Genomic DNA, 20,271 nt, shown 5'->3' with positions numbered 1-20,271 from the left:
AGTTAAGGCCAGATGAGCACCCAATGGGGGGAAGGCAAAGGGGGGTGAGTGGGCAGGGAGGGCGGAAGGGAGTGGGGACCGGGAAGTGGCTGCAGGGGGAGTGGAAGGAGGAGAGGGAAACAACGCACTTGAAGCGCTCAAACACCACCACACCAAAACAATGAAAGGAGACCGCAAGGACCATGCTGGGATCTTACCAGCAAGCTGGAAATGCCGGCCAACTGCGCACACCTGCTTCGCTGGACAAAAGAAGCGAGCGGGGAGAGCAGCCGACTGGTAGTCCAGAAGGACTTGTAGTATTCACCAATCATAGGGGGGGGCAGGCGGGCAGGGAGGCGGGATGGAGTGGGGCCCAGGAAGTGGCTGCAGAGGGAGGGGGATAGGGGGAGACAACACGCTCAAAGCACTTAAACACCAAAACAATGAAAGGAGGCCCCGAGGACCGTGCTGGGATCTTACCAGCAAGCTGGAACTGCCGGCAAACTGCTCACACCTGCTTCGCCTTACAAATTCTGAATAAATGAATGAATACACAATTTCCAAGATGATGAGAAAAGCTTCTTGTTTGGAGCAATGGGAGGAGGGTGTTCTTTCAGTTTGGTCGAAGAATTAGAAAAGTGTTTGTCCATATATAAAGTGCACATGATCCTAACATTTGCTGCTTTTCTGTTTTCTGCCAGGACCAGCAACCTGTGGAGGTTCCCCATGCTTTGGTAAATACTTGTTCTTAACTATATTTTTATTGCAAAATGGTTGCACTTTGCAGTCGTACACGGAACATAGGATCTATAAACTAAATGCCAATACATTGAGTGGTCTAATCTATTCTTAGGCACTTATGCGTGTGCCAATTGGGGCAAATAGTGCTGTCTTAAGAGTAAATATGCATATCCACAACATACAAAAAAAGAAAATTGTCTGTATTTATTAAGCTCACAACGATGGTACTCATGTAGTTTAAAAGGCTATCAATAGCTTTAGACTTTTAGATTCATCATTTCACAGTGAGACCACTCAGCATTTGGGGACTGCGTGTTAACTAGATCATATGATCTATTGTCGGCAGGCCAGATTTGCTAACAACCGATTTCCTGGGCCTGCCTTTGGCAGTGCAGAAAAGCACCATTCTTGGGGCTGCTCCACCTCTGCAACCTGCTCTTATGTGGAGGACACCTCTGTTACTCCATAGTCCCCCTCCCCCGTCTACACCCCACTCATCGCCTTCATTTTAGGCGCAGGAAACCTTGCTGTCCCTGGTATGCCTGCGCAGATGTCCATGCACTGTAGGTCTTGTGATGAGGGTTAAAGCTGCATTCTCAGGTGGCACTTGTTATTACTTAAATGACTATATTTCAGCTAATTCTGAGTCTACCATTGCTTCTGTATAAGGGCACTGCTTTCTAATACAGTCATTTAGCAGAGGCTGAGTGAGTTGAAGATTGAATGCTGAAGAAATGTATTTCTTTTGCTGCTAAAAACATTGAGTATGAAACCCCTATAAAGTATCCCTATGCTCAGACAGGTTAAAACGCTGGGCATCCATCGAGATATTAATCTAACAATGACCAAACATATTAACTCCTTATCATCAGCCACATCTTACACGTCCAAACTTATTGCGTTAAGCCGCCAATTCCTGACCCAGCAAAACTATATCACGCTTGCCCGGGTGCTCATCCTGTCTGAATTAGACTATTGTAATGTACTATTGTTAAGGTCCTCCAACGCAAACCTGACCAAACTCCAACTCTTGCAAAATAAAGCACTGCGAGCAGCCCTTGGTATAAAAAAATCTGACCAGATCCCCTCGACTAGGAGGGAGGCCCACTGGCTCCCTATCAAAGCCATAATTATTTTTAAAACACTCTGCATTACCCACAAATGCATCAGTAAGAAAGCTCCTGCCTACCTCAATAAGGCCATTATTCACAACAAGGCCATCAGAACTCTGAGATCTAACAACAGCACCCAACAATTTATCCCACGCTACAATTGCACAAGGGTGGGAGGATCCAGCTTTCCAGTCACGGCCCCCAAATTATGGAACTCCCTCCCCCATAACATCAGAAATGAGACATCCCACCAGAGATTCAAGAAGACGTTAAAAACCTGGCTCTTCAACAAATACTAAACCTCCAGGGGAGGCCCTGCTACCATATTGACACTACTCCCCTGATATATCTGTATTGTATCTGTACCCATGACTGTTTTACTGTTGCAAATCTGTACTAATGCAACCCTGGCTCCCTACTGTTACCATAGAATCAATTGCGTAAACAATGCTGTATCTTGTATAACCTGCAACTATTATTCTACTGTAACCAGAGTCTTGAAGCTTCATGTAACCTATGTCGTGATACCACTGGGTCTGGGCGTATAACAAATGTTAAAAAATAAAAATAAGACCCTGTGCATCGTCCACAAGGCTTTGTGGGGCTGGGGCTCCCACTAGATCAGATAGGCCCTCTTTAAAGGGGGCTTTCACGATCCTGCTAATAGAGCTAATCAAAAGCTCAAATCAAAGAGCCGTAGCTGGAAACTTGTCCCCTTTACAGGTAGAGGGCTTGAGTTTACCTAGGATGGTACGAAGTTCAGCTTCCAAAATACTCCTAAAGTAAAACTTAGGAGTTTTACTTATCCTTGGCCTCAAGCCCAGGGATCGTATCTCTCCAGCTCTGAAATCTCTACTGGCTCCTGGTGGTTGCAAGGATCAAGTTTAAGACGCTACATATCGTCCACAAGGCTTTCTGGGGCCGGTGTTCCCACTAGATCCAACTCTCTCTTCCAAAATACCTTACTTCTCGAGCCCTTTGCTCAGCTACCTCCAACTCTCTGAGGATCAGACGCTTCTCCAGGCAGAGAGTGGCGGTAGATCTCACGGATCTGCAGGTGCCTCCCTTTGAGACCTTCCTCTTCTCCTCGTTCCATCTCTCCCTCCCTTGCTAAACCCCCTCAGTAGCTGTGATTGGTGGGCTGGGCCCTTATGTATCCTGCCGGTCATGGCCTTCTAGCTGATCACCATGCAGCATCCGCCATCCCACAGCACTTGCCTTTGGGGTCCTCTTGACCTGTGCTGCCTCACGCCGCACAGCCTGCACTCACTGTACGCGCTGGTGACCCCACTTCCTTCTTGGAATCACTGCCTGGCACTAACAGGCTTGCTTCACAACCGACTTCCACATTTAACGGTTGCCTTGCTAAGAGTTCCCTAGCACTTCACCCCTCTGTGGATCCCCAGCACCTCCCCTCTTCCACTCTCACTTTTCTCTCTCCCTGCACTTGCACAATCCAAATGTTCACAAGGCCTAGTAGGACCAACTTTTTCTTTTAGTATTTCACATTTACCATTGTCCTGCTGTTCCCCTTGTTCCCCTCACTTTTCCCTGTGAGCGTTTTGAAACACAATTCCCTTGATGTATAAGCGCCAATGGCCAATAAATAAATAAATAAATAAATAAATTCCAAGATGATGAGAAAATATTCTTGTTTTGAGCAGTGGAAGGAGGGTGTTCTTTCAGTTCTGTCAAAGAATTTGTAAAGCGTTTGTCCATATATAAAGTACACATGTACTAACATTTTCTGCTTTTCTTTTTTCTGCCAGAACCAGGAACCTGTGGAGGTTCCCCTTGCTATGGTAAATACTTGTTCTTAACTATATTTTCTTTGCAAAATGGTTGCACTTTGCAGTTGTACATGTAACATAATATCTATAAACTACATGCCAATACATTGCGTGGTCTAATCTATCCTTGTGCACTTATGGGTGTGCCGATTGGGGCAACTAGTGATGTCTTAAGATTAAATATGCATTTCCACAACATGTAAAAAAACAACATTGTTTGCATTTATTATGCTCACAACAAAAGGGCACATGTGGTTTAAAAGGCTATTAATAGTATTAGACTTTAAGATTCATCATTTCACAATGAGACCACTCTGCATTTGGGGACTGCATGTTTACTAGGTCATATGATGTATTTTCGGGGTATACACGCATTTCACCGTGGTATTTTTCATCGCATGATTTTACTTTGAAAAAAAACTTGCTTATTTTTTTTTTGGGGGGGTTAAAAAATTAAATATATGGTTGTGGGTGTAAGGGAATAAAAAAAAAGGGGGAAAGCTGGGGGGGTAAACCCCCTCAAAAAAAAAAAAAACGATGAGTTTTTCAAAAAAATAAACGGCAATGAAAAAACCTGCGATGAAAAATACTGCGGCGAAATAACGTAGAACCATTTTCGGCAGGCCAGATCTGCTAGCAACCAATTTCCTGGGCCTGCCTTTGGCAATACAGAAAAATAGCATTCTTGTGCCTGCTTCACCTCTGCAACCTGCTCTTATATGGAGGACACCTCAGTTACTCCACAGTCACCCTACCCCACCTACACTCACTCATCTCCTTCATTTTAGGCAGAGTAAACCTTGCTGCCCCTGGTATGCCCGTACTGGTGTCCATGTTTATTGGTTTCTAGCAACGTAGGTCTTGTGACAAGGGTTAAAGCTGCATGCTCAGCAGGCACTTATTATTACTCAAATTACTATATTTCAGCTAATTCTGTGTCTACCATTTAAGGGTAGTTTGTTTAAGGGCACTTCTTTCTAATATAGTAATTTAGCAGAGGCCGAGTGGAGATTGAATGCTGAAGAAACATATTTCTTTGACTGTTCAAATCATTGAGTATGGAACCCCTATAAAGTATCTTAATTAACATTTTAGGCACTGGATGTGATAGTTGATCATGGTGGTGATTATGGTGCTGCTTTGAAGCAGCTATGGTTTGTGTTATTAATTTCAGAGTCCCAAACAGTACTAGCGATGGTTGGTGATTTCCCCATAGATACGCATTTCAAATAATGTTATTCCTCACTGACCGTCCCTCTCAGGTTATCCTGGGTTCTTTCTCCTCACCTACCTCCATCTCCATCTGTGGCAGTCCCCAGGGCTGTACCCCCCTCACCCTGGTTCTCTAACACCTATCTCGCCCCCATTGCTCACCTTATCTCCACTTTTTCTCCTCACTTCCAGTGTTATGTAGACAACACCCAACTTTTCTTCAGACTACCCTCGGCCTCCCTTCCAACCTTCTCTACCATTCCTGACCGCCTATCTGCTATTCAGTTTTGGTGTACCTTCAATGACCACTGTCTCAATGCCAGCAAGACTGAGAGTCTTCCTATCAGGACTCCTGTTCCCCTTTTTCTCCCTTCATTCTGGCCCAACTCGATGGGCTCCCCCCCCATCGAGTTGGAATACCAGAAACCTGCGAGTTTTCTTCAACTCCTCTCTCTCCTTCACTCCTCACATTCTGAACCTTGCTATGAAGGCCCACTTCCAACTCAACCTCCTCAAAGACATCCTCCCTTTCCTCACTTTCTGCCAGAAGCTTAATGTCTCCAGAGCACTAGTGCTCTCCAGGCGAGACTACAGCAACAGCCTCGTCCTCAATCTACCCTCTTCCTCCATCCGTCCCTGCAAGCTAATCCAGAATAGGGCTACAAGACGTATCCTTGGCCTTAAGCCAGGGACTGTATCTCTTCGGCCCTAAACCCTCTCCACTGGCTCCAGGTTGCTGCAAGGATCAAGTTCAAATCCCTCTGCATCATCCATATTGTCTAGGGCCGGTGTCCACGCTATCTGCAACTTGCTCTCACAAAATACTCTCCTTCTAGATCCTTCTGATCCTCTGGCTCCAACTCGCTGCTCGTCAAGCACTTCTCTAAGCAGAGAGCTGGCGGCAGCCGCTCCGTTTAGTCAGCTGGCTGCCTCCACTGGAACAGCCTCCCACTCCGTCTCTGTCTTAAGCCAGACCTCCTTAAATACTGCAAACATCTCAAGACCTTCCTCTTCTTCTCATTCTTCCTTCTCTCCCTCCCTTGATTAACCCCTCAGTAGCTGTGATTGGTGGCCTGGACCCTTATTTGTCCTGGCCTTCTATTCGATTACCATGCAGCACCCGCCAACCCACTGCACTTGCCTACGGTCTCCTCTTGACCTGTGCTGCCTCACGCCATACAGGCCTGAACTCACTGCATGGGCTGGTGATCCCTCTTTCTTCTTGGGATCACTGCCTGGCACTTACTGGCCTGGCTCACAACCGACTTCCGCACTTACCGGTTGCTTTGCTAAGGGTTCCTTAGCACTTCATCCCTCTGTGGATCCCCAGCACTTACCCCCCTCCCCTCTCCCTTCTCTCTCTCTCTGCACTTGCACGATCCAAATGTTCACAAGGCCTAGTGGGACCACCTTTTTCTTTTCTGTATTTCACATTTACCATTGTCCTGCTGTTACCCTTGGAACACTCTTTGCCCTGTGTGTGCTTTGAAACACAATTCACTTGATGCATAAGCGCCTTGATATGATATGATATGGCATTTATAATGTGCCTATATACAAGAGTTTCGAGGCACAACGAGGCAAGGGAGGGGGAACAGATGGAAGACAGACAACTATCCTACTAGGCCAGGTGTCAGTCAGATCGCGCAAGTGCATGGGAAGGGGGAAAGGGAAAAGTGTGTGGGAGAATGGAGAGGGGAAAGTGCAGTACATGGGATAGTAGAATAAATAAGATAAATGTAACGGCCAGATGGTGGCAAGTGCAAGGTAAGAGCAACATATGTGCTGGTGGGGGGACTGTGGGGATACAGAATAACAGTCCCCAGGTGCGGGGGTTGCCAGGGACGCAGTGCAGGTGTGCCTGGACCCAGGATCAGAACGGGTGGCAGTTCAGTGCAGTTTCAACCATGAATTCAGCAGGGGAGAGGGTGAGAGAATGAAGAAGCAGAGAGGAAGGTATTGAGGTACTTCCGGAACCGGAGATGGTTCTCCTCAAGTTTCAGAGAGGCAGGAAGGCTGTTCCAGAGGGAGGCCCCTGCTGAGGGGAGAGATCTACCACCAACTCTTTGCTTGGAGTAGCGACTGACCCTGAGGGAGTTGGAGGCGGATGAGCGAAGAGCTCAAGAAGGAAGATATTTGGGAAGAGAGAGTTGAAGGTAATGCGGCCCCAGACCCCAGAAGGCCTTGTGGACAATGCAGAGGGTTTTGAACTTAATCCTCGGAGCCACTGGGAGCCAGGGCAGAGATTTCAGTCCTCGAGAGATACGATCCCTGGGCTTGAGGCCAAGGACAAGTCTTGCAGTCCTGTTCTGGATAAGTTGCAGAGGGCGGAGAGTAGAGGCAGGCAGATTTAGATAGAGGCTGTTACAATAGTCCAGCCTAGAGAGAACTAGGTCTCTGGAGGCGGTGAACTTCTGGGGGAAGGAGAGGAAAGGAAGAATACCTCTGAGGAGGTGTAGCTGGTAGTGTGACTTCTTAGAGACGTCAGAGATGTGAGGAGAGAAGGAGAGTGTGGAGTCGAAGATGACTCCAAGGTTTTTAGCCTTGCAGGTGGGAGCAGGAAGAGGGCCAAGAGAGGCCAGCCAGTGAGCTGCAGGGAAGGAGGGAGTGGGTGTGACAATGAGTAAAATCTCAGTCTTACTGGCATTGAGGCAGAGGTAATTGACGACCCACCACTCCTGGATAGCAGACAGGCAGTCAGAGATGAGGGAAGGAGAGGAGGAGGCCGAGGGTAGCCTAAAAATTAGCTGGGTTTCATCCGCATAGCACTGAAAATTGGGGCAGAGAGCAGCGATGCGGTGGGCTAGGAGTGCTAGGTATTGGTTAAACAGCCAGGGAGAGAGGTTAGATCCCTGGGGGACACCACAGGTAGAGAAAAAGATATCGGAGAGGAAGGACCCAAGTTGGACCTGGGAGGGTCGGTTGGAGAGAAAGAGGTCAGCCACGCCATAACCTGACCAGTGATACCCAGGTTATCAAGGAGATGGTTGAGCAGGATGGCATGGTTGACAGTATCAAAGGCAGAAGAGAGATCAAGCAGGATGAGGACACACAGGATGTTGGAGTCAAGGTTGGAGAGCAGGTCCTCACAGCACTACTGGACCCAATACAACTACAAGTGTCAATACAAGGGAAGGTGATTTTTTGATATGGGACGGAACTAAACTTGTATGGGGGTATCATACCACACCATCCAGTGCTGTCATCTTACAAAGGAAAAAGCCACAAGGTGGAATGCAGAACAACACAGTGTCTCCACCAGGGGTATCTAATTACAATGCCCACAGTTTAAATGACCGAAACCCGTCTGCCATATCGTGGTTGTATAACACCCCCACCAGCCAGCCTGCCCCCATACTAAACAACTACCTGCCAGATAACGTCAGGAAGGAAGAGGAAAAGCTGCTAGCAATACACGAAATATTATATGATGCATGGGCCAAGGGGGGCGGGGATGAGAAAGGGGGGTCTAGTTTGTCCCTTGCCCAGGGAGTTGGGAAGTACATGAGGAACAAGAACAACAGACGGAAGAGGGAAGCAGAGAGGAGGAAGTATGATGAGTACTATGGGCTAGGTCTAGATAAGATGGAAGACCCACGACACCCCCACCAAACAAATAAGTGGTATGCAGATATGAGTGCCACAGCTAAACAAACAACAAACGAGAGCTGTTATGTTTGCTCCCTCATCCCTCATGCATCAGGTACACCCAAAGTACTGTTACCCAAAGAGTTGCCAATTATAGATGCCCAATGTCTCCTTCATCTCACGTTGTGCAGGATTAAGAACACCTTCCAGGCACATGAAGTGACTTTTCAAATGCTGCAGAACGAGAAAACGTGCTACCCAAAACCGGCAGGGGTGGTATGTCTGAAAGAACCATTTTTTGTAATTGAAGGGACACTTTTTTCTGATAACAAGCGGAAGGATGAAGAAGTAGTGTGCAAAGCGGAAGCACTGAGAGGTGTGGCACCGGAGAAATTGCAGTGGATAGAAGAAACATGTACACCAGTATGGAAAGAACACATTTCAAAACTAACTTGGGTAACCGCCATCGAAAAACCCTTCAAACTACAGAGCGAAATGGACTATGAACTGTGTTTTAAAGGAGAAGGGAGAACCTCCATGGGAACAAACAAGAGCTGTAACAAGACCCTCACCATCCCAGATCTAAGAAAAGGGACTGCGGCCCTTATGGACACGTACTGGGTATGCGGCAACCAGGCATACCTGCACCTCCCCCCGTCATGGAGTGGCAGCTGCTCAATGGCCACTCTGCACTCGGCCCTAATGGTGATACCCGAAAGCCACATCGATGGGAGCAAAAGGACACAGGAACGCATTCAGCCGAGTGTGGCTCAACCAACTGCAGAGTCACAAATGTATGTCCTGTCTTCCGGAAGCAAGGGAGAGGTGCTGACCCGTAACAGACGAGCATCAAATTACATATCAAAAGCATCATCAGAACTATTGGCTCAGATCCCAGACAAATATCGATTATTCAGCTCAGCAGAAACATTTTTCGCCTCACTCGTCTCAAGTGTCCAAGCAAGGGCAAATGCAAAATGGCTCCAGATAACCCGCTGGGAATTGATTCAGCTGGCAAACGACACTGAAGAAGGGTTCAATATAATAAAAGTGGAACTAAGCGCTTTACGACTGATGACCATGCAAAACAGGTATGTCCTGGACCTGTTGACGGCGATAGACGGCGGTGTTTGCTGAAAAATAGGAAGTGCGTTGCACTTTCGTACCTTCTGAAGACGCAGAGAACGGCTCCCTGTCCCATGTGATCGAAGCAGTCCACAACCTAGGAGAAAAAATGAAAATGGAAGGTGGAGCAGAAGACAGTACATGGTTCGATAACATCTTCTCCTGGGTCCCTTCATGGCTTGGAATAACTGTGAAATTTTTGATGCCAGCTGTGGTGTTCCTCCTTTTAATTTTTTGCCTGTGTCAGGTGGGTCTTCGAGTTTGTGCTAACGCAGTACCAAATGGTGCAATGATGATGGTGACAGTGGGCAACTCACATGGTACAATAAAAACGATGCAAGAAGCACAAGTACAAACAGGGATAGATAACACACCCAGGTACCAACTGGTGCCTATGTACCACGATAAGGATATTGTAGATAAGTTATGGCACACCACCATCAAAGAGCCCCGTATACTAGAATGGTACGAGGAAGTTTGGGTAGATTTGGAAGGAGACGGTGGATGCATATATCTAACATGTACTCCAGATGAATACGCCAGGAGAGGTGAGAGCTTAAGGGGGGTGTGCAGAGCATGGATGCCCATCAAAGGAACTCCTGCATGGGATGAGGCAGTGATGGACGAAGCAGAATGTAGGAGGATAGAAGATTTAAAGAATTTGTTACTTAAGTAACGAAAGGGGGGAAATGTAAGGGAGGACTGGTCTAGGAGACCCCCCTCGCCTGCGTTTTCTCCCAAGGTGAGGGCTATGGCTCATTGGGCGTCCCCTCATGCCACCCGGGCCCAGGTGGTGGAGGGTTCACCCGCTGGAGACATTGCCCACACGTATTGATTGCCCACACGTATTGATTGCCCACACGTATTGACTGCCCACATGTAGTAAAATTTAGCTAGGCCCAGAAACCATTTTGTCTGGTAAAGATGGTGTGAGCTCAGCGCACTGTAGCGCGGCCCCCACCCTTGGAGAGTCTCAGTCATCCCTGTTGCCGCAGCACCCTGGCAGATCCGCTGCGAGCACGTTCCCACGAACAAGACGGACATGAGCTAGCGTAATACACTAACATTGTATCAGTTCACCTCCCGCAGTGTATCATCGCTCCCAGCATGACCCGGCCAGCAGGCCTGGGAAATGAAAATAACAGTAAAATGGTCATCAGATGGCAGACAGTCTTTATATATTAATGTCAAGACCACTCGCAAAGTATGCTTTCTTCCACAAAATCCCTTATATTACAAAAGCCTGTAAAACGTATAAACATAAGAAAGCATGCTTCCATGATATAAGCGATGGCGAGCCCACACCATTGCAGTTGGGTGCTAATAACAAAGGAACGCACCAGGGATCTATTTGTTACGTGTATCACTGGGAAACTTACACTCTATGGGCTTGCGCCATAACTGAACTAATGCTGCTAGAGGACACGAGAAGATGAATGTAACCATACAGAGGGCTTATGTGAAGGATGCACGAGAAGGCGTTTGTCATGTGTGCATGTCTAGGCCCCACATGTGCCACCACCGTCACGAACAGTGGCGGGTCATTTTCTATGTACTCCACCAATCCTAATTCTACCTCACTTACTGCAAATATATATGCATATAACTAAATACTGTAGTTGTCAAAACATAATGTATGAATAAGGTGCTCAGACTGGGTATAATCGAGACGCATCCAGCAAAGTTTAAATGCATGTTTTGTATTGATTTGAATAAGTATTATAGAGTGTTCAAATGTTTGTGATGTCTTTACCTAAAATCGGCAACACACGAGGGAGAAACCTTTGTGAAATACGTGCAAGGCCATTCCCCCTCCCACCCTGCGAAGGCTGCCAAGGCATGAGAGCAGAGACCGCACCGCACTGCTTTACCTCCCCCAACCAGACTGGAGCCGCTTCAAAGAGTTGTAATCCCCTCTGTAGCACCCAAGGCCGCGTCCCGCCACCTGCATTATTTACAGCTCAGCAGTAAACCTCTGCCTGAACACACGCGCCCCCTCGTAAACCCCACAACCCACCAGACCATCTCAGACTTATGGCCCTGTGCAATCAGGACACCCAACACTTTGACAACACACAGAGGAACATCCATAACAACTTCTAACAAGGCAGAAAGACCTGTACCGCCCGTCCCAGGCCCTAAAGCTTAGCCCCTCGACCTATGGCCCCGGTGAACAGGACACTGGTAACCATGTCCTGACGTATTAACTCCAGACCCCTCACAAGGTACATTCCTCCTGTGTTGCATTAACCTGTAGTATAACCTATTGGAAGATTTACTAAAGAGAATAATATTGAAATGACTGAATGACTGCGGTGTGCATGGCATAGGGCAACCAAGTCAGGAAAAGACATTCATCTCTGACACTGGCCACAATGGCACAACAACACCGTCCGGATGAACTCAGCCGACCTGCCAGGCCCAGCCCAACCCACGAGGCTGACCAGTGACGTCGTCCAGCCAAAGCCAACCACATCACAGCAGCACCTATAGTTAGTCGTCGCCACCCAATCCCATTAAACTTGTGCCCCCTATAGTGTGTAGGTTCTTATGACGTTTTTTGTAAATATATACGCCTGTCTTTGCTATTGTCAGACAGAGCGCTCTCGGAGTTTGCAGAGTTCTTTGCATGCCCTATTCTGATTGATAAACTCCCATTTACGCTCACCCGCACTCTGTCTTGGCCTTATTCCCATTTTGGGAGAGTCCTTCATTGTCTCTCATTGCGGGGAGGATCGTGCTGTTTGGGGACGCATGCCTTCAATGTTCAGGAGAGCAGTTTCCGTGGTCTGGTAGCTCTGAAGCCAGACTGCTGGTCATGAAGACAACCAACAGATTCAGTGTGGAGATTAAGCTGGTAGATGGCCGTTTCTCCAGGAGCTTGCCCAGAAAGGGATTGATGGAGATAGGGCGATAGTTAGCCGTGCAGGAGGGGTCAGCAGAGGGTTTCTTAAGAAGAGGGTGCACAAGGGAGTGCTGGATGGGAAGACTCCAGTGGTGAAGGAGTGATTGCAGAAATCAGCCAGGGCAGGAGCCAGGGAGTCGATGTGGTCCTTGATAGTTTTGGAGGAACAGGGGTAAACCTGTTTCGACAAGACTTTCATAGATCGGACTTGTCTAGAAACCTTGTCTGCAGAGAAAAGGGGAAAGGCAGAGAAGGAGGGAGGGGGTGGCTGCAGAAGGGCCAGAGGAAGAGCAGGGGAATGGAGGGAGGGAGGCGATAGGAGGTGAGTGAGGACAGGATGTCCTGTGTTTTTTAAATTAGGTGAGAAGCTAGTGCCGTGCAGAAGGCCTGGGAAGGTACAGGAGAGGTAGAGACTGCGGCAGGATTGGCTAGTTCCTTGCAGATTTTAAAAAGTTCAGCCGAGTTGTTAGATGCCGCAGAGATGCGGGCTTGGATATGAGCTCTCTTCTTGGTGAGGACGGAGAGCCGTTATTGCCTTTGCAGCAGGCGGCAGGCCAGTTAAAGGATGACCATGAAGCATGCCATTTCCTCTCAGCCACCCTGCACTTGCGTTTTAGGGTGACAAGGTCTGAGTCATACCAGGAGTTACACTTGGCTTTGGGCTTCAGGTGGATTCTCATGACAGGGGCAAGGATATCAAGAGTATCAGATATAGAAGAGTGGAGCATGGAGAGGGCTGTGTCAGGGTGAGAGTCAGCCAAAGGGGGAGGAGGGGGTGAGAAGGTGGTGGCAAAAGCCTCAACTGACACGCGCTTCATGGGTCGGATGACTGAGAAGGTGGGTGGCAGTGATGGAGGTGGCTTGGCCTGGGGGGTCGGGAGGGTGAGGTGGGAGGATAGGAGAAAGTGATCACTCCAGGAGAGAGGAGTGGAGAGAGGACAGAGAGGGGAAGGTCAGAGGAGATCAGAACATTGAGTGTGTGCCCTGCGGAATGAGTCAGGCCAGAGTGGAGAATGGTGAGTGAGAGAGTCGCAGAGGTTACGAAAGAGTCCAGAGGGGGGACAGGAGGCATCCAGGCGGATGTTGAAGTATCCAAGAAGGAGGAGTTCAGTGCTTGAGGCCAGGAGTGAGGAGGAGAGGTCTGCCCACTCAGAGTGGAAGGAAGAAATCTGAACAGGTGGCCGATAGATGGTAGCCACAGTAAGGGAATGGCTAGGAGAGAGAGAGAGAGCCGGCAGACGAGGCATTCAAAGGAGGAGTAGGTCTGCGTAGGAGTGACAGAGGCAGGAATCCACTTCGGGAAGATAAGGGCTACACCCCCACCGGATCTGTTGGGCCTGAGCGCAGAGAGGATTTTGTAGCCGTCAGGTAGGAGCATGTCAAAGCTGGTCACAGAGCTGGCTGTGAACAATGTTTCAGTGAGACTGAGGACATGTAGGTCAAGTTCTTCAAGAAGGCGGCAGATTTCAGAGCAATGTTTGACAACAGAGCGAGAGTTAAGAGTGGCAATGTGGAGAAGGTTGCCATCCTTGAAGGACTTCCAGGGAGGGGTACAGATCAGTGGTACGCCCTGCAGTGGTGTCGAAGGAGCCAGAGAGGGGGCAGAGAGGGAGGGGGAAGGCAAGGTAGCCGAGCAAAGGGGAGGGGGGACAGCAGGAGCAGAAAGGAAGTTGATGAGGCGCGGGAAGCACCTATCAAAGAGGTGAAGGTTGGCCTGAGTGCCTTGGACCAAGACGGTCCCATTAGAGTAAACATTAATGATGACCTTAGAGGAGTGGAAGGAGGCCAGGAGGACGTCCCAACGGGTGCCACCATTAATGAGATAAGAGGAGAAAGGAGAGAGCACAGAGACCATATGAAGGGTCCATAAGTCAGGTGAAGGCACGACAAAGAGGATGTCGGTGAGAGTTTCCTTGGAGGAGGCACTGGTGTAGGTGTTAGCGATAGGGAGGCCTGGGTTGGAGACCAGGATGTCCTTTTTAAACTTCTTCCTACCAGATTTAGTGAGGAGAGCAGGAAAGTCGATAGAGAAGCAGTTAAAGAAGATAGGAGAGACAGAGAGCACCATAGAGTAGGTGGAAGAGGGGGGACACTGGCGAGAGTAGGCAGACAAGATAGCGAGCAGCAATCAAGTAGCGTAATAGGATAGACTCTCAAGGTTAAAGAGCTCAGAATGCTCAACTTTAGAACTGGTGAGAAGCCACCTAAGTTTGAGAATCCTGAAAGGGGTGAAAAGCCCTAGTTTTACACTGCGCAAAATGTTTTTTTTCTTTTTTTTTAATACAGAAGCAGTGCGTATTACAGCAACATGTGGAGAAGCCACCTAAGTTTGAGAATCATGAAAGGGGAGAAAAAGCCCTAGTTTTATACAGCGCAAAATTAGTTTAAATACAGAAGCTGTGCGTATTACAGCAACACAGGGGACAGCACAGCCGTGTTTAAGAGTCTGAGGTTGGGTAGGCAGGAAGGCTAGTGGGACTGATCAGGGAGACTGACTGGCAACTGGCATCCCCTGCGGACACCTGCAGACACAACAGGAGCCGCAGCCATGGGAGCCGCCCATTGCCTTAGGAGCCCTTAGCCGTGGGGGGACTGCCGGGCAGGGGGCTGCCCAGGAGGGTCAGTTAAGGCCAGATGAGCACCCAATGGGGGGAAGGCAAAGGGGGGTGGGTGGGCAAGGAGGGCGGAAGGGACTGGGGACCGGGAAGTGGCTGCAGGGGGAGCGGAAGGGGGAGAGGGAAACAACGCACTTGAAGCGTTCAAACACCACCACACCAAAACAATGAAAGGAGACCGCGAGGACCATGCTGGGATCTTACCAGCAAGCTGGAAATGCCGGCCAACTGCGCACACCCGCTTCGCTGGACAAAAGAAGCGAGCGGGGAGAGCAGCCGACTGGTAGTCCAGAAGGACTTGTAGTATTCACCAATCATAGGGGGGGGGCAGGCGGGCAGGGAGGCGGGATGGAGTGGGGCCCAGGAAGTGGCTGCAGAGGGAGGGGGATAGGGGGAAACAACACGCTCAAAGCACTTAAACACCAAAACACCAAAACAATGAAAGGAGGCCCCGAGGACCGTGCTGGGATCTTACCAGCAAGCTGGAACTGCCGGCAAACTGCTCACACCTGCTTCGCCTTACAAATTCTGAATAAATAAATGAATACACAATTTCCAAGATGATGAGAAAAGCTTCTTGTTTGGAGCAATGGGAGGAGGGTGTTCTTTCAGTTTGGTCGAAGAATTAGAAAAGTGTTTGTCCATATATAAAGTGCACATGATCCTAACATTTGCTGCTTTTCTGTTTTCTGCCAGGACCAGCAACCTGTGGAGGTTCCCCATGCTTTGGTAAATACTTGTTCTTAACTATATTTTTATTGCAAAATGGTTGCACTTTGCAGTCGTACACGGAACATAGGATCTATAAACTAAATGCCAATACATCGAGTGGTCTAATCTATTCTTAGGCACTTATGCGTGTGCCAATTGGGGCAAATAGTGCTGTCTTAAGAGTAAATATGCATATCCACAACATACAAAAAAAGAAAATTGTCTGTATTTATTAAGCTCACAACGATTGTACTCATGTAGTTTAAAAGGCTATCAATAGCTTTAGACTTTTAGATTCATCATTTCACAGTGAGACCACTCAGCATTTGGGGACTGCGTGTTAACTAGATCATATGATCTATTTTCGGCAGGCCAGATTTGCTAACAACCGATTTCCTGGGCCTGCCTTTGGCAGTGCAGAAAAGCACCATTCTTGGGGCTGCTCCACCTCTGCAACCTGCTCTTATGTGGAGGACACCTCTGTTACTCCATAGTCCACCTCCCCCGTCTACACCCCACTCATCGCCTTCATTTTAGGCGCAGGAAACCTTGCTGTCCTTGGTATGCCTGCGCAGATGTCCATGCACTGTAGGTCTTGTGATGAGGGTTAAAGCTGCATTCTCAGGTGGCACTTGTTATTACTTAAATGACTATATTTCAGCTAATTCTGAGTCTACCATTGCTTCTGTATAAGGGCACTGCTTTCTAATATAGTCATTTAGCAGAGGCTGAGTGAGTTGAAGATTGAATGCTGAAGAAATGTATTTCTTTTGCTGCTAAAAACATTGAGTATGAAACCCCTATAAAGTATCCCTATGCTCAGACAGGTTAAAACGCTGGGCATCCATCTAGATATTAATCTAACAATGACCAAACATATTAACTCCTTATCATCAGCCACATCTTACACGTCCAAACTTATTGCGTTAAGCCGCCAATTCCTGACCCAGCAAAACTATATCACGCTTGCCCGGGTGCTCATCCTGTCTGATTTAGACTATTGTAATGTATTATTGTTAGGGTCCTCCAACACAAACCTGGTCAAACTCCAACTCTTGCAAAATAAAGCACTGCGAGCAGCCCTTGGTATAAATAAATCTGTCCACATCTCCACGACTAGGAGAGAGGCCCACTGGCTCCCTATCAAAGCCGGAATTATTTTTATAACACTCTGCATTACCCACAAATGCATCAGTAAGACAGCTCCCACCTACATCAATAAGGCCATTATTCACAACAAGGCCTTCAGAACTCTGAGATCTAACAACAGCAGCCAACTATTTATCCCACGCTCCAAATGCACAAGGGTGGGAGGATCCAGCTTTCCAGTCACGGCCCCCAAATTATGGAACTCCCTCCCCCATAGCATCAGAAATAAGCCATCCCACCAGAGATTCAAGAAAAAGTTAAAAAGCTGGCTCTTCAACAAATACTAAACCTCCAGGGGCAGCCCTGCCACCATAGTGACACTATTCCCTTGATATATCTGTATTGTATCTGTACCTGTGACTATTTTACCGTTGGAAATCTGTACTGATGCCACCCTAACTCCCTACAGTAACCATAGAATCAATTGCATAAACAATGCTGTATCTTGTATAACCTGCAGCTATTATTCTACTGTAACCAGAGTCTTGAAGCTTCCTGTAACCTACGTCGTGATACCCCTGGGTCTGGGCGTATAACAAATGTTAGAAAATAAAAAGAAATAAAATAAAATAAGACCCTGTGCATCGTCCTCAAGGATTTGTGGGGCGGGGCTCCCACTAGATCAGACTAGGCTCTCTTTAAAGGGGGCGTTCATGATCATACTAATAGAGCTAATCAAAAGCTCAAATCAAATAGCCATAGCTGGAAACTGGTTCGCTTTACAGGTAGATGGTGTGAGTTTACCTAGGATGGTACGAAGTTCGGCTTCCAAAATACTTCGAAAGTAAAACTTAGGAGTTTTACTTATCCTTAGCCTAAAGCCCAGGGATCGTATCTCTCAAGCTCTGAAATCTCTACTGGCTCCTGGTGGCTGCAAGGATCAATTTTACGACCTTCTGCATCGTCCACAAGGCTTTCTGGGGCCGGTGCTCCCACTAGATCCAACTCTCTCTTCCAAAATACCTTACTTTTTGAGCCCTTCGCTCAGCTACCTCCAACTCTCTGAGGATCAGACGCTTCTCCAGGCAAAGAGTGGGGGTAGATCTCTCTCCTCTGCAGGTGCCTCCCTTTGAGACCTACCTCTTCTTCTCCTTCCAACTCTCCCTCCCTTGCTAAACCCCCTCAGTAGCTGTGATTGGTGGCCTGAGCCCTTATGTGTCCTGTCGGGTCCTGGTCTTCTAGCTGATCACCATGCAGCATCCGCCCTCTCACTGCACTTGCCGTCGGGCTCCTCTTGACCTGTGCTGCCTCACGCCGCATAGCCTGCTCTCACTGTATGCGCTGGTGACCCCCTTCCTTCTTGGAACCACTGCCTGGCACTTACTGGCCTGCCTCACAACCGACTACCGCATTTAACGGTTGTCTTGCTAAGAGTTCCCTAGCACTTCACCCCTCTGTGGATCCCCAGCACCCCCCTCTTCCACTCTCCCTTCTCTCTCTCTCTCTCTCTCTCTGCATTTGCACTATCCATTTGTTCACAGGCCTAGTAGGACCACCTTTTTCTTTTCTGTATTTCTCATTTACCATTGTCCTGCTGTTACCCTTGTTCCCCTCCCTTTTCCCTGTGAGCGTTTTGAAACACAATTCCCTTGATGTATAAGTGCCTTACAAATGCCCAATAAATAAATAAATAATTTCCAAGATGATGAGAAAATCTTCTTGTTTTGAGCAGTGGAAGGAGAGTGTTCTTTCAGTTCTGTCAAAGAATTTGTAAAGCGTTTGTCCATATATAAAGTACACATGTACTAACATTTTCTGCTTTTCTGTTTTCTGCCAGGACCAGCAACCTGTGGAGGCTCCCCTTGCTTTGGTAACTACTTGTTCTTACCTATATTTGGATTGCAAAAATGGTTACACTTTGCATTTGTGCATGGTACGTAGGATGTATAACTACATTCCAATACAGTGAGTGGGCTAACCTATTATTATTCACTTATGAGTGTGTAGATTGGGGCAAATAGTGATGTCTTAAGTTTAAATATGCAATTCCACAACAAGCAACAACAAAAATAGGATCATATTTATAAAGCTCACAATAATGGGGCACATGTTTTTTAAAAGGCTATCAATAGCAGCAGACTTTTAGCTTCATCACTTCTCAGTGAGACCACTCAACAATTAGGGACTGTGTGTTAACTATGTGGTCAGGCCAGATTCGCTGATGAGCGATTTCCTTGGCCTGCCTTTGCCAGTGCGGAAAAACACCATTCTTGGGCCTGCTCCACCTATGCAACCTGCTCTTACATGGAGGACCCCTGTTACTCCCATATTCACTTTAACCTGCCCGCCCTTGCTCATCTCCCTCATTTAGGCGAAGTAAACCTTGCAACTGCCAATCTCAAGCTAGGCCTCTCTGTCCCCTCCCAAGATACTGCTATCTGCAGTTTAACCTCATTACCTGCCACTCCCTCCTACCCCATAGCCAACCTTTCCCCCCACCTCCAATTGTAAGGGGACCCTTATCCTATGATGGGGGTGTAAACACAATTTTGGCACAAGCCTACTTACATTAACAAACTCCCCACTCCCAGCTCATGCTGGAGAAAATAACACTTTCAGCATAAAAGCATTTATTTGACAGAAAGATAAAATAAAAAGACAGCAATTTAGCAACAATGGGAAGAAAATGCAAGTTATAAAAAACACAAATATTTAGAACACAGTCGCACGTTCCTTTAAAGCCAATGTTTAGGACCCAGCTCGGCTTAACAGCCTCACATCTCCAGATAGCATCACTCATCAGCCTCACTGCACTCCCTTTTTCCTCCTGCTCCAGTCAGCTCTTTAAGTGAGAATGTGGCAATGAAGCTGCAGGGGCAGATCAAACTCCGGGCACTGGCTTGGTGCGAGTCCACGGAAGAATCCCTCCTGAATCATGTGTGCATGCACTCTTGTACTCTTGTGTTGTCAATTAGCGTGATGCAATATTCTAGAACTTTCTCAGTGCAAACATGTTTACTGGTGGAAAAAACCCACTTGGTAACTCTCCAAGGTGCTCTCCCCTTCCAACTCAGAGCCCATCTGCAAATTTCTGGTATGTCTCTTATCAGTAATTGAAAGATTAAAGACTAAAGATTAAAGGCTTAATACCACATAATAGAAATATGCCAGTTACGAGGTCAAAGTACAATGTACATTTATTAACAGGCAGATGTCTGGCTCTCAACACCCTGCATTGTGTGCAAACAGAAACCGTGAGATGCAAGAGTGCTGGACATTTCAAAAACACAAGTATTTATACAGGTTTTCCACAATCCCGGACACATCCTCCAGCCCCTCTTCGTGTAATACATTTACCTAGGGTTCATGGCCTATCCACATAACTAAGTCATGCTTAAACATCT

General features: G+C 47.6%; 1 long non-coding RNA gene across 1 annotated transcript; it reads left to right on the top strand.

Moving 5' to 3' along the window:
• The first annotated feature begins 679 nt into the window (after window positions 1-679).
• LOC138527321 (uncharacterized) lies at window positions 680-18,738 on the top strand. Its single transcript, XR_011283892.1, has 4 exons — window positions 680-713; window positions 3,602-3,634; window positions 15,764-15,796; window positions 18,705-18,738. It is a non-coding gene; the product is annotated as an uncharacterized lncRNA (long non-coding RNA).
• Window positions 18,739-20,271: the final 1,533 nt, after the last annotated feature.

This window comes from Ambystoma mexicanum, chromosome 14 (assembly GCF_040938575.1).
Source record: "Ambystoma mexicanum isolate Mex_15411 chromosome 14, UKY_AmexF1_1, whole genome shotgun sequence".
In the NCBI taxonomy this organism is placed as follows: Eukaryota; Metazoa; Chordata; class Amphibia; order Caudata; family Ambystomatidae; genus Ambystoma; species Ambystoma mexicanum.
The sequence above is the reverse complement of the archived record's forward strand: the minus strand, read 5'-3'. Positions and strand labels throughout refer to the sequence as shown.